Below are 15,741 nucleotides of genomic sequence, written 5' to 3'. Positions count from 1 at the left end.
CATCAACCCCCTTGCTGTGAGTGCATTTGTCCTCAGTCATCATGTGTTGCTGTTGCTAGACACCATCATGTCAGTTTTGAACAAACGTGCCCACTAGACAGTCAAGTGGAGAACTAGAACTCACTGTGAATTTTAAAGAGTGCTGACTTTGTTCCAGGCAAAATGTTAAGGGTTTTTCTATATAATTCACTTAGTCCTCACACAGCCTCGTACATTCGGTTTTTTGGATTGGTCTACCCTCAGTTTGGGTTGTATTTAAAACCACGAAGTTGGATGACATCTCTCAGGAAATACGTGTAGTCAGAGTAAAGAAGACCAAACACTGAACCGAGTGCACTCCAATGTAGAACATTGCTAGAGAGATGAAGAGATGCCAACAAAGGAAGTTAAGAAAAAGAGGCCCTTTTCTCGAGGTGGACACCATTAGAAAGTGATGTCCTAGAAGCCAAGTGAAAAAAGTGTGCCAAGAAAGATAAAATCAGCACTGTTGCAAAGCTGTTGCTACTTTTATTCCCTGTTAACCGTCAGAAACCCGGCTGCACAGTGGTGGCCCATTGAGCTGTTAACTGCAAGGCTGGCTGTTCAGAATCTCCAGCTCCTCTCTGAAAAAGAGATGAGGCTTTTGACTCCGATCGATTATACTCTTGGAAACCCACGGGACAATTCTACCCTATCATATACTATGAGTATATTATCCCAGCCAATACTATGAGTATACTACCCCATCCTATGCTATGAGTATACTACCCCGTCCTATGCTATGAGTATACTACCCCGTCCTATGCTATGAGTATACTACCCCGTCCTATGCTATGAGTATACTACCCCGTCCTATGCTATGAGTATACTACCCCGTCCTATGCTATGAGTATACTACCCCGTCCTATGCTATGAGTATACTACCCCGTCCTATGCTATGAGTATACTACCCCGTCCTATGCTATGAGTATACTACCCCGTCCTATGCTATGAGTATACTACCCCGTCCTATGCTATGAGTATACTACCCCATCCTATGCTATGAGTATACTACCCCGTCCTATGCTATGAGTATACTACCCCGTCCTATGCTATGAGTATACTACCCCGTCCTATGCTATGAGTATACTACCCCGTCCTATGCCATGAGTATACTACCCCGTCCTATGCTATGAGTATACTACCCCGTCCTATGCCATGAGTATATTACCCCGTCCTATGCCATGAGTATACTACCCCGTCCTATGCTATGAGTATACTACCCCGTCCTATGCTATGAGTATACTACCCCGTCCTATGCTATGAGTATACTACCCCGTCCTATGCTATGAGTATACTACCCCGTCCTGTGCTATGAGTATACTACCCCGTCCTATGCTATGAGTATACTACCCCGTCCTATGCTATGAGTATACTACCCCGTCCTATGCTATGAGTATACTACCCCGTCCTATGCTATGAGTATACTACCCCGTCCTATGCCATGAGTATACTACCCCGTCCTATGCTATGAGTATACTACCCCGTCCTATGCCATGAGTATACTACCCCGTCCTATGCCATGAGTATACTACCCCGTCCTATGCTATGAGTATACTACCCCGTCCTATGCTATGAGTATACTACCCCATCCTGTGCTATGAGTATACTACCCCGTCCTATGCTATGAGTATACTACCCCGTCCTGTGCTATGAGTATACTACCCCGTCCTATGCTATGAGTATACTACCCCGTCCTATGCTATGAGTATACTACCCCGTCCTATGCTATGAGTATACTACCCCGTCCTACACTATGAGTATACTATCTGTATTAGTTTTCTAGAGAGATAAAACCAGATTGCTGACAATTTTACATATATATTTATAAAGATAGATATATAACACAAGAAATGAACTGTTAAGTTATATACAGATATACAAGAAACGAACAGTTAAATTGTAAAGAGATAGATAGATATATAATGCAATAAATGAACAGTTAGATTATAAAGCAGTACAAATGGCTCAGTGCAACTCACTCCCGTGAGAGAGTTGTGAGACACCAGCAGTCCTTCAAGTCTTGAGGGCCGTCTGGTAGTCCTCTGTAGAGAGAGAGCTAGGCTATCCCAGCACAGGCAGCAAACAGCCAGGCAGGTCACCAACCATCAACCAGGTCACCAACTGTTAGTCCCCAGCTCCAGAGATGGAAATTTCAATCGTGTGATCTTAAAGGGACCTCAACTTACAGCAACACAGTCCACGGGGTAGATGTCCCACAGGTAGTGTGCCCTTTAAATTGAGGCACAGAACAAGCAAGGCAGCTGCACACTGGTCCAATGATTAAAGAGCGAGAGACAAGAAAGGTAAAGCTCACTGAGCCATTAATCTCTCTGCCCTTCAATTAATCCTGCTTGTGTTTATCAGTCAGGCTGGCACAATAAACTATCTCACTATCCCATCCTATACTATGAGTATACTATCCCATCCTATACTATAAGTAAACTATCCCAACCTATACTATGCTATGAGTTGGAATAAACTCTGCAGTGGGTTGTTTTTTTTGTTTTGTTTTTTAGATTAACAGATTGTTAAGTGCTGACCACTAACTGAATGGATAACCCTTTGTACCCACCCAGAAGCACCGGAGACGCAGGTCTAGTGATCTGATTCCAAAAGACTTGACATTTCTTTGGGGAAATTCTCCTCTGTACATATGGGGTTGCCATAAGATGGAATTAATTTCCATCTAACAACACAACAACCATCTTTTAAGATAAGGATTTCGAATTTACATTTCAACAATATTCCCTCCCCCCACAAAAGAAAACCCCAAACCCAGATATATTGCCATCAAATTGACTAAACGTATAGTGACTATGTGTCAGTTTTCCGTGACTGTAAATCTTTACAGGAGCAGAAAGTTTCATCTTTTACCCACAGAGGAGCTTTTGGGTTTGAACCACTGACTTTGTGGTTAGCAGCCCAACACGCCCAACAATGCCACTAGGGCTTCTTTTGGTTCCCAAGTCTGAAAGTCTTTACTAAAGCAGAAAACCTCATCTTTCGGCTGATCCTTCGGATAACAGCCTGATGCATGACATATTATATGGTTAGGGCTTAGAGGAAGGGTGTAAAAAAAACAAAATCCAATCCAAATTCCTTGCGATTCATTTGATTGCATCATAGTGACTGTAGAGGGCAGAGTAGAACTATCCCACAGAGTTTCCAACACTGAAAATCTTTTTTTTTTTTAATCATTTTTTTAGGGGCTCATACAACTCTTATTGCAATCCCTAAATACATCCATTGTGTAAAGCACATCTGTACATTCATTGCCCTCTTCATTCTCAAAACATTTGCTCTCCACCTAAGCCCCTGGCATCAGCTCCTCATATTTTCCCCTCCCACCCCACTCCCCACTCCCTCATGAGCCCTTGATAATTTATAAATTATTTTGTCATATCTTGCCCTGTCCGACGTCTCCCTTCACCCACTTTTCTGTTGTCCATCCCTCAGGGAGGAGGTCACATGTAGATCCTTGTAATTGGTTCCCCTTTTCCAACCCACCCACCCACCACCCTCCTAGTATCACCACTCACACCACTGGTCCTGAAGGGATCATCTGTCCTGGATTCCCTGTGCTTCCAGTTCCTATCTGTACCAGTGTACATCCTCTGGTCTAGCCAGATTTGTAAGGTAGAATTGGGGTCATGATAGTGGGGGAGGAGGAAGCATTTAGGAACTAGAGGAAAGTCGTATGTTTCATGATTGCTACATCGCACCCTGACTGGCTCATCTCCTCCCGGAGACCCTTCTAGAAGGGGATATCCAGTGGCCTACAAATGGGCTTTGGGTCTCCACTCCGCACTCCCCCCCTCATTCACATTGATATGATTTTTTGTTCTGATGATGCCTGTTTCCTGATCCCGTCAGTACCTCATGAGCACATAAGCTGGTGTACTTCTTCCCTGTGGGCTTTGTTGCTTCTCAGCTAGATGGCCACTTGTTTATCTTCAAGCCTTGAAGACCCAAGATGCTATATCTTTTGATAGCCGGTCATCATCAGCTTTCTTCACCACATTTGCTTATGCACATATTTTGACTTCAGTGATCCTGTCAGGAAAGTGAGCATCACAGAATGCTGGATTATTAGAACAACGTGTTCTTGCATTGAGGGAGTACTTGAGTTGAGGCCCAATGTCCATATGCTACCTTAATACATAACATATAAATATATGTACATAGATCTATTTCACTATCGTTATATGTAACTATATTTAAATATGTACATGCCTGCATTTAGATCTCTATAAATATCTTTTGCGTACTAATTCTTTCCTCTATTTCTTTTTAATTTCCTCTTGGATATCCCCTTACAGAAGAGTCACAAGGAAGAAATGAGCCAGTCAGAGTGCAGTATAGCACCAATGAAACATACAGCTTTCCTCTAGTTCTTTAATGCTTCCCCTCCCCCGCCCCCCACTGTCATCTCAATTCTACCTTAAAAATCTGACCAGAACAGAGCATGTACACTGCTACAGATAGAGCTCTAAACACAGGGAGTCCAGGACAGATAAACCCCTCAGGACCAATCATGAGAATAGTGATACCAGTAGGGTAAGAAGAAGGTGCAGGGAGAAAGGGGAATTGATCACAATGATCTACATATAACCCCTTCCTAGGGGAATGTACAACAGAAAAGTGGGTGAAGGATATAGGGGAATTATTTAATATAAATTATCAAGGGTTCATGAGGGAGGAAGAGGAGGGAAATGAGGAGCCTGATATCAAGGGCTCAATTTGAAAAAAATGTTTTGAAAATGATGATGGCAACATATGTACAAATGTGCTTGACACAATGGATGGATGGGTTGTGATAAGAGTTGTAAAAGCCCCCAATAAAATGATTTATAATTTTTTAAAAGCTGGAGGTATATTCAAAGAAGTGATTAAAGTGATGCATGGATATTGATTAACTGACACCCTGCTTATTTATATCTCACAAAAAGTTAAAAAGTTCCTTTTAACTTCAGGGAAACCCCTTCATGCAAAAGAACCCCGTGGAATTTTCTCTGAGCCCAGATGAGAGCGAGGCGGACTTGAAACACATAATCTCTCAAACAGCACAATGATGAAAGGAGAAACAGACTGCCAAGAAAATGACACAAATACTTAATGCAAATCAGGAAAGTTGTGCAATTTTCTTGAAAATCGTCTTTCTTTTTTCCTGCTGTACTTAGTTTAGTGGCTCAGGACTGACTCTCATCCTGACTGAAAAGCAGCTTAGAGCTGTTTCATACGACCATTTTCGGGAGTCTAGAGTTACACTGCCGCTGGCTGCATATCTTCAGTGTTTCGTGTTAAACAGCCACAAAATTACTTCCATACTCTCACTAGTGTCTCTTTTTCAAAAAAAGGCAGCTTCAGTCGTTGTTGCTTTTATAGAGCTCCATCAGAATGTCTGTTTTCCTGTAACTTCAGGGAATATATCATGTCCCTCATGAGGACCTAGGTCTCCAAATGCATCGTAAGGGATTCTGCTGGAAAAAGAAGGAAGAGAAAATCATGTTTATGAGGAGGCAAGGCATTTCCCAGTCACACAGTGAGTGAACGGAGTGTCGTCCTGAAGAATTCACTCTGGAGCCGCGCTGTCTGGGTTCTGCTCTCACTTCCCTTCCAACACTTTGTTAGTAGCTGGACCTCCCTGGAAATGTCTGTTGGTTTTCTCATTTGTAAAACGGGATAAAAAGGAGCAGGTGTGAACATTAAATAAACTAATATGAACGGGCCTCAGAAGAGTATCTGACACAATGGCACTCCACATGATATACTGCAATTAAATGTCACATGGAAGATGCCAGTCTCCTCCTAAGTCCTATCTTTGGTTTGTGCCATGCCATATTTTTGTGTACCCCTGTTCATGTTCCCCTCCCTTTTCCCAACTAACCCTGGACTTAATCCTACAAAAGTCCACCTATAATTTGTGTCCTCTAATGGATGTGTCCTCTAATTTGTGGAGAGAAGGAAGGCAGAAAGTCTCTGCAAGGATGGGTCTAGGGACTCGGCCATATGCACATTGGGTGGTTGTTAAGTTAAAAAGAAACTCACTGCCATTGAGTCCATGCCAATTCAGAGTAGCCCTCTGCGACAGGACGGGACCTCCCATGTGAGTTTTCTGAGACTGGGTTTTTGGTTTTTTTAAATCATTTTATTGAGGGCTCGTACAACTCTTATCACAATCCATACATACATCCATTGTGTCAAGCACATTTGTACATTTGTTGCCCTCATCATTCTCAAAACATTTGCTTTCTGCTTGAGCCCTTGGTATCAGTTCTTCATTTTTTCCTCCCTCCCCATTCCCTCCTCATTCATGAACCCTTGATAATTTATAAATTATTATTATTTTATCATATTTTACACTGCCCAATGTCTCTCTTCACCCACTTTTCTGTTGTCCATACCCCAGGGAGGCTCAGAGGCAACAAAGCCCACATGGAAGAAGCACTCCAGCCTGTGCGACCACGAGGTATTGAAGGGACCAGGTATCAGACATCAAATAACAAAAAATCACGTCATTGTGTGCTCACCTTCCCCATCCGAATACTGAAAACAAATGAGTGCATAATAAGCAAGTGTGGTGAAGAAGGCTGATGGTGCCCGGCTATCGAGAGATATAGTATTTGGGGTCTTAAAGGCTTGAGATTGATTTTTTTTATGTGAATAGAAAACCCCTGCTGACCTCGCGGAACCACTACACTACCAGGGCTTCTTTGTTGTTCAAATTAGGTAGCAAGTTGAGTTAATATATGTGAAAGACTGCAAATAGTGCTTGTTATCTGGCAGGAGAAGAAGATAGGGGAAGAGAGTAGTCAGAAATCTGAGCATGAACTATTTCCTGTTGCCCAAATCATCACCAAATCTTATCTATTTTTTTCCTTCTAATTTTATCAGAGATGGGCTCTTACCTCCAAGTTTTCTAAAAACACTTCTCCCTTTTGCTGCCCAGACCTTTGTGAATCCTTTTGTTCTGTGAATGCCTTTGTCTCAAAGGCTGTGACCATACCCAATCCGCCTCCCCAACCTTTCACTCTTTAAATCCTGCTGGCCTTCAGGCCTCAGTGAAGGTCTTAGTTCTACCTGGGAACAGGCTTTGTGCATTCACTCATCAAATTCTCAGTTCTTTGTTATATGGTTTCAGAGAAATGAGAAAACAGTGAACTTCATGTGTAGTCATGTGTATGATTATTCAGTCAGTCTGTCTATGCACATATTATCTGGCACATGGTCGGAGTCTCTATTTTATTAAATAGTAAATGAATACTGCCACAAAGTCTCACATTTCAAGTATTTTTTCTTTCCTCTGTAACTCTCTCACTGCTGATGGTTGGGCAAGGACTTCAAGAGGTAGCCAGTGAGGGAAAAAAAGCAAAAGGCTATGTTATCTAGTGGAAAATGCCAAAAAAAAAAAAAAAAGTGGGAAGGAGGGAGCATAAAACTCATTTTAAAGAGTAGAGTGCAAGAGTCTGAAATGTCCCTAGCGGTGATCTATCTCACCCTCTTTGAACAGCACAGACAATGCATCACTTCAAAGTGCATGAGGGCTTTAGTCAGTCACCTTCAAGACGATAGCTGCCTAGACCACAAAAAAAAAATAAGTTTCAAACTATCATAGTTCAAATGTGACTCATGAACATCTGCTTTCTTTAAATATCATTCACAGACTAAAACCACTTACAAAAATAGGGGGATCTCAATTTAACACGTGGTAAAAGATGAACCTTTTATGCCACTTTTTTTAACCCTCATTTTTAGTGTCTCGTGATTTTATCACAAGCCTTTTGTCTGTTGTGATCATTTGAAAGGATCTGTTGAATCATAGCTGCAATATTACTTCTGAAGGATATAGTCAACACTATCTATTTTCAGTGGAAAGCTACCACACTACAATACTGATCTATCAGGTAGTCCAAATATTATAGGATAAAAAAACAAGCCTGTAGAATGAGGGGCGAAAACCTGCTTGTTTTAAGAGTATTCCCTAGTACTTTCTCCTTTCTTTCACCCTGACAAAGGGGATATTTGCCCTGAAGGTACCTCCTTACTGCCCAGAGTTCTCCACGAGCAGTCTTCAATGGGCTATGTCCTATGGGCCATGTCCTATGCTTCAGACATTATTTAACTCATCCATATATTTCACTCCCTCCAGGTTCTTACACCACTCAGTTAAAATATCACAAAAATATTACTCAAAATCCCTAATGATGGTTAATATGTCAATAGGCTAATATTTTATCTCAACAAGCTAACAACCCTCACCCAGTTAAAATCCATGTTCTCAGAAAGTCCCTCATGAATGACGAATGTGGGGGACTTCGATCATGACATCAGGTTCATGGGCATGAAGATCTTTATGTAACTGAGCTAGTCTCTCCTTGTTCTTTAAACGACACTACGTTGAGAATTTTCTGTAATTGACTTGAGACAAGGTTGACCTTGAAAGTCAACCAATCAAATTGCTGTCAGAAAAAGAGCCGAAGAACCCACATATGCAGGAAGGGTCTGTGCAAATGAGAAGGTGTTTTCTCCACCAGCCTAAATCCACTGCCATCAAGTTGATTCCCTCTTACCGTGAACCTACAGGCCTAGAATTGCTCCTTAGCATAGCCCAGGCTGTGCATCTTCACAGGAGCAGACAGCCTCACCTTCCTCCTGCGGAGTAGTTGGTGAGTTTGTACTGCCAATTTCGCAGTTAGCCTGTTAATCATGCTTAACCGACTGCGACACCAACTCTCCATTTCCTACAATAGACACCTTCAAAATAAGCTAAAGCACAAAAGACTGACAAAGACATAGATATTAATAAAAGGATTCGTGTCCAGCCTTATCAAGAATGTCTACAAATTAAGGAGACACAATCTAATAGAAAACAAGCAAATGTTATAAAAAGAAAACTCATAGGAAATTACTTCCAATGATCTCAAAACACTTTAAGAGATGCTCAGCCTCTTTTCTAACCAGGAAAATGAAAATTAAAAAAGCAATGAGTTATTATTTTTCACCTACCAGGTTGGCAAATATTTGAAAGTGTGATGCTGGCAAGACTTTGAACAGGTAGCAGAGAAGTGGCCATGAATCAGAGTGGACTCAATGGCAGTTTTAGTTTTTGAATATGTAAAGCAGTATTGCTATTTATAACTATAACATGTAAAATGCCCTCTTTATGGAAGCAATTTTTATCTCCCTCTTTGCCCTAGAAAATATTTCACATATGCACAATAAAGCATCTGCAAGAGTGACCACTGCAACATCATTTGAGTGTCAAAATATTGGATGTTATTTCGATGCTGTCTTTCTTCTCAAACGGAAACCAATAGGTGCTAGCCACCTCACATTCCAGAGGCATCCACTAGTCACTCTCCAACCACAATATCTAGCAATACCAGAAATAACAGCCATCATATTTGGGCTATGAGGGAACTGGTCTATCCATACAAGCTAACAAGCAGAAAAAAAAAATCTGGTTCTTTAAGCCAAATATCATGAAGCCTAGTGACACGAAACTCTGGAGCAATTCTAACTCAGAATTACTTTTTTTTTTAATTACTCAATGCTATTATTTGAAGTATTTTGAGCTAAACTTCTTCCCTTCCTTATCCAGTCACCTACTAGCCTGTGCAGCCTGAAAGTGTCTTCAGAGACACCAGTACCCTATTCATAGGCTCCTTCTCCACCTGAATCTACCTCCCTCCCCGACGCATCCGGTGTTAGTTACTCTCACTCACCACTAAGACCCAGGGCATCCAGGAGAAACTCAACTTGCTCCCTTTCAATATCTCTTGCTAATTTTAATCAGTCTATCTTTCTTTTATTTTTGCTTCCCAGAAAGTTGAGTCTCTGTCTTGGAAGGCTACCCACTCAACCCAGTTCCTCTTCCCATTCTTTCCTGCCTCCTTTAGGGTTTCATTTCTTTAAGCAACTTCTTGATAGTGTTTTCATTTTTTTTCTCCCTGTTTGAGTTTCTACAAACAATTCTCCACCCTTATAGACTTTTCTCTTGAGCTTCCTACCCTCTTGGTTACCACCTGATGTTTTCCTTCTTTTTAGAAAACACCTATAAAAAGGAGGCTACCATCATAACTTTCCTTTTTCCTGCCGCCCACTCACTCTTCAAGTCCTTGTAATCTGTGTCCCACTCTTGGCTCTCTTTCTAAAACTGTTCTCTCAAAAGTCAAAGTTACCCATCACTGGCCAAACCTACCATTTTTCTCGTCTTTGTGTAAGAATGGTACATAAAGGACCGAGAAAACTACTGAACACCCCTCTGTATGCTTCTCGACTTCCGAGTAACTGGTCTCTTCTTATGCATCTTTTCTGGCATTTTTCGTTCAGTCTGTGAACAAACCCCTCACTGAGTTCATCAGTCCTCTTTTCTCTCTACGTCCCTCAAGGTCCTCATGAGTTATCTCTGTATTTATGCCAAAACCCGTATTGCAAGACCTAAAACTAATAATCTCATGCACTTGGCACACTTCTCTCCAAAAAGTTTCAATAATATTAAAATATCTACCTATCGATCAATCAAACCACTCATAGCTCTCTACTTACATCTCCATCTATCGATCATCTAACTATCTATGTTTTCTAAATGATATGGTACTGAAGAGATTTTCCCCCTAAATCATTTTATTAGGATATAATCCAGAATAGTAATTCAATAGTTCAGTCATATCAAGCAGTGTTGTAAAGAGACTGCCAAAATCATTTTTCAGTACATTTTCTTCTGTATTGCCCTCCTTTATATTGGCTCTCCTTTACCCACTCCATCCCCCACCATACCCACCCCTGCCAGGAACCCTCATTTTATTATCATCTTTATAGATTCACCCAGCCTGGGTTTCATATACTGAAAACCCCAGAAAGATATGTAACAGAGAGTCAAGAACCCTGCCAACAATAACAAAATGCAGCACGGATAAGCCCTGATCTAGAATAAAAGAAACCAACAAACAAACAAAAGACCCCAGAAAATATTAAAACCAGATCAAACTCAAAGTGTATCCCAAGGAAGAGCCAATGACAAGGTTTTCACCATTCAAGTCAGATGTTATCATTTAAATCCACCGTCTCTCCAATACTCCGTCTGGTAATCAGGCTGTTCCATCCGGAGGCTTATTCCCTGTGTAGATCCTGGGAATGGATTTTGAGCTGTCATCCACAGCGTCTGCAAACCAGAATTTCACAATTCCAACTCTGATACCATTCCCTTCTTCAGATTTGTATTATATCTTTCCCACTTCTACAATCACAGATATCGGTTGCTTCTTCCATGTAGAATTAATTGGCATCACACTTAGATAGCTACGAGTTTGCAAACAAACCTTTAAGACCTCAGTCACTATTCTTTCTGATAGTTGGGCACCATCCGATTGCTTCATCATGAAAAGATTCTTTAAATAACCTAAATGAATGCAAAGGAGACAGTGAAGTACCACCTGAAGCAATGCTAGTAGTAAGAGTCCTGGTGGTGATTATAAAGATGATGAACCAAACCCAAGCCCAAAACACACATACAAGAAGACGTTTTAAAGTTCATGGAAAAGGAGAATGGAAATGGGACAAAGACAGTCTCTTCAACACATGGTGTTGGACAAACTGGATTTCCGTATGCAGAAGAATGGGCAAGGCCCATCTCTCTCCCCATGCACAAAAACGAACTTAACAGGGATTAAAGACCCAAATGTAAGCCCCAGAGCTATTCTCATCATCCATGAGAAACCTGGGACAAACTTAAGGGCACTGTCTTAGGGTATATAGACCCTACAAGTATGATAAAGGAAGCACACACAGCGGAACACAAAATAGATGACTAGGACATGCTGAAATTACATCATTTAGGCACATCAAAAGACTTCCTAAAAAAAAAGACTTCATCAAAAGAGTACAATGAGAGCCCACACATTGGCAAAACATTTTTACCAATGATAATCATCAAAATCTACAAAACCCTACAAAAGCTCAATAAAAATATAACAAATGTCCCAAATTGAGAAGTGGGAAAAAGTCACGGACAGTCCACCAAAAACGAAGTGCAAATGGCTTAACAAACCCATGAAAAATGCTCATGATCACCAGCCATCTGGAAGATGCAAATTAAAACCACCTTATTCCCATAATGCTAGCCCAATTCAAAAAGCAGGCAACAACAAACACTGGTGAGGCTGTGGAGAGAATGGAACTCGTATACACTGTTTGTAGACTTGTAAATACATACAACCAATATGGAAAATTATAGGGTGATACTTAGAGCCACTGGGAACTGAAATCCCATATGATGTAGCGATACCACTATTGGGCATGTACTCCAAAGGAATGAAAGGCACAACACAAATGGATGTATTCTTTTCCATGTTTATAGCAGCCCAGTTCACAATGGCAAGAAACTGGAAGCAGCCCAAGACCACAGGCCCTCCACAGGAATGAGAGGAGACCCTCACTGGAACCTCAAGTTCAGAGCAGGGGAGGGGGGTGTTGACATCTCAGAGGAGGCACTGGGGTTTCAATTGGTGGGTATGGTGGGTAATATAGAGGGGCCACCTCCCATATTGAAGGGATGCTCACAATAATTTTAGGGTACCAAAGAGGAGCATATACCTGGTTCTATGGCCCTGGGTAGGCACCATGAATATGTTTCTACCCAATCCTCAGTGAGCTATGTCATGGACGAAGCACTATGATGACCTAAATGCTGACCTTATGGGGCCAAACGAGGAGGACTCTATGTGGAAGCCCAACTGAACAAACTGGACCCTACCTCAAGCCTACCTGTACTCTTGAACTTAGGACTGAAAGACTCTGATGGGAGAGGAAGCAAAGGATGGCCACCCGAAGACTGTGAAAAATGACAGCTGTTGGACCATGGGTGGAACGCCTGCCTCAGTGGGTGTCCAATGAAAGAAGACCCAGAGCCACCAAAAATTTAATACCTTAATGTTCTTCTTGCATTAATATGACAGATATTAACCCTATAGGCAAGAATCTGCCCTTGTAAGAAATGGTGCAGGGACTGTTCCCTTAGCACCCCGACCCCCCCCCCCCCAGGATCAATGTAAACAGAGCTCAATCGAATAAGAAAGGATCGCAGCTCGCAGTTGGGCTACACTAGCATACATTCCTCATATCAACAGTGCCTTAAATTCTGTGCCATTACTATCAAAAGATAGAGCATCTGGGGTCTTAAAGGCTTGAAGCTAAACAAGTGGTCATCTAGCAGAGAAGCAACAAGCCCACATGGAAGAAGCACACAAGCCTGGGCTATCATGAGGTGTTGACAGGATCAGGTAACAGACATCAGAAGACCCCAAAACAACAACAAAAAATCCCATATTGTTGAAAACGAGGGAGGTCGGAGTAGAGACCCCAAATCCATCTGTAGGCAATAGGACATCCCCTCACAGAAGGGTCACGAGGAAGGGATGAGTCAACCAGTGCGCAGTGTAGCACCAATGAAACACACAACATTCCTCTGGTTCTTTGATGCTTCCTCACCCCCGACTATCATGACCCCAGTCCTGCCTTTCTGTTCTGACTAGACCAGAGCACGTACACAGGTACAGATAAGAGGTCAGAACTCACAGAATCCAGGTCAGATTACCCCTCAGGAACAGAAATGGGATACCAGGAGGGGAGGGAGAAGGTGGAGGGAGCAAGGGAGAAAGGGGGATCCCATTGAGATGATCGACTCCTAACTCCCCACCACCACCACCTTCTAGGGCGACAAACAACAGAAACACAGTGTAAGATATGAAGATAAAAAGTATTCATAATTTATCAAGGAGTCAAGAGGGTGGGAGAGTGGGGGAAGGTGGGAAAAAGGGTAGCTGATACCAAGGGCTCAAATATAAAGTAAACTGTTTAGAAAACAATGATGGCAACATATGTACAAATATGCTTGATATAATTGATGCATGCATTGTTATGATCTGGAAGAGCCCCCAATAAAATTATCTTTAAAAATTCTATGCCATTAGATATGATGAAGGGAAAAGTACCAGAGCTTAACTTGTGAACATCCAATTTGTGGAGGGCTGTGGAGGACAGGGGGAACCCCAAATCCATCTACAGGCTCTCTGGTCAGATGAAGCCTCTGGCAGATCTTCTCTGGTCACAAGCAAGAGACTCAAACAGCCTTACTATCAGATATAGATTATTATAAACTTGATTATGGTGGATCCAACCATGGTGTAATATGATACTTGATCAGTTGACCTCCCTCTTGACCCAACCTGAATTTGCTGGATGCTCAACTATTTCTTGTTCCAGGACGGAAATTTCTTCTTTGGCTTTTTAGATATTGTTAGTGGTCTTTTCTTTCTTACTCTTTCTTTTTATATTTATCTTTATTAATTTTTATTCTTTCTGTTTCATTTTGTTCTTTATTGTTTCTGTTAGGTTTTCCAGTTTATGAAGCACAGAGTGGATGCATAGAAACAATAACTGATGGCGATGTTTTAATGGACTTGGGGGGTGGGGATGGTGAAGAGAATTGGGGAGCAAACAATGAATGTGGGAAAGGGAGTCGGGGCACTAGAACAGATTGTGATGATGTATATATAACTCTTTTGTAAAGCACTTTAACTATGTAAGTGTATGATATGTGAATATTATATCAAGAAAATTACTGAAGAAGGAAAGAAACTAAACTTGACCAGTGGTTACCATGTATGAAGGAAGAAGAGTTTTTACTCAGGGTACATTGAGTTTATGTTATTGGTGGTGGAATAATTTGGAAAAGGATATCAATAAAGGTTATACAATAAGGAGAGTATAATCAATGGCACTGAGTTATAGATGTAGAAATTGTTGAATTAGAGAATGTTTTGTTGAGCATATTTTTGCCACAATTTGAAAAACTAATTACACGAATGAGTACAAAGAAAGAGAAAATGTACTAAAATTGATTGTGATATTGATTGCACAACTCTTCTTGATATGATTGAGGTATTGAACTATATGATGTGCCAATAAAACTGTTAAAAGAAAGAAACACGGAATGAAAAGGCAATGGATCTCCCCCCACACTTGTGGAAGCCTCCTCAGATAAGTAATAGTCATTAGGTGTCGTTGAGTCACGTCTGAATCATTGTAAACGCCTGTAACAGATTAGAATTGCCCACGATGGTTTTCTAGGCCATAAGCTTTATAGGAACAGATTACCAAGTATTACTCCCGCAGTCTCTTGAGTTTGAACTGCCAGTCTTTCAGTTAGTGGTCAAGTGTTTCAATGTTACACCACCACCACCTCACTATATTACACATAATATAACAATGATAAAAAACATCAAAGCAAAACTCTCTATGAGCCAGCTCATAGCAACCCGATCGGACTGCCCCTGGCAGTTGACAGTTCTGAGTCTGTTCACTCTTTAGGGAGTAAAAATGCTCCTGTTTTCCCCACGGACCAGCTGGTGATTTCAGGCTGCTGACATTGCAGTGAGCTGTCCAGCGCATGACCACTACGCCGCCACGGCGAGATGGCATTTACTGAGTGATGACTGTGTCAGCCATTGGGCTGAGGGCTTTAAACTTAACAACGTATTTAATCTCCGCAACTCTATGTGGGCTATATTAGTGTTATCCTATGAAGACCTTCCATAGATAGATCACATAAATCTTAATAATCACATGGGAAAATTGTTCTTATTAACTATATTTTAAATTTAAGCAAACTGAGGTTGATCATTCGTAAGTGCCATAGAGTCAGTTGTGACTCATATGTGC

This window comes from Tenrec ecaudatus, chromosome 13, assembly GCF_050624435.1.
Source record: "Tenrec ecaudatus isolate mTenEca1 chromosome 13, mTenEca1.hap1, whole genome shotgun sequence".
Taxonomy (NCBI): Eukaryota; Metazoa; Chordata; class Mammalia; order Afrosoricida; family Tenrecidae; genus Tenrec; species Tenrec ecaudatus.
Note: the sequence above shows the minus strand (reverse complement) of the source record.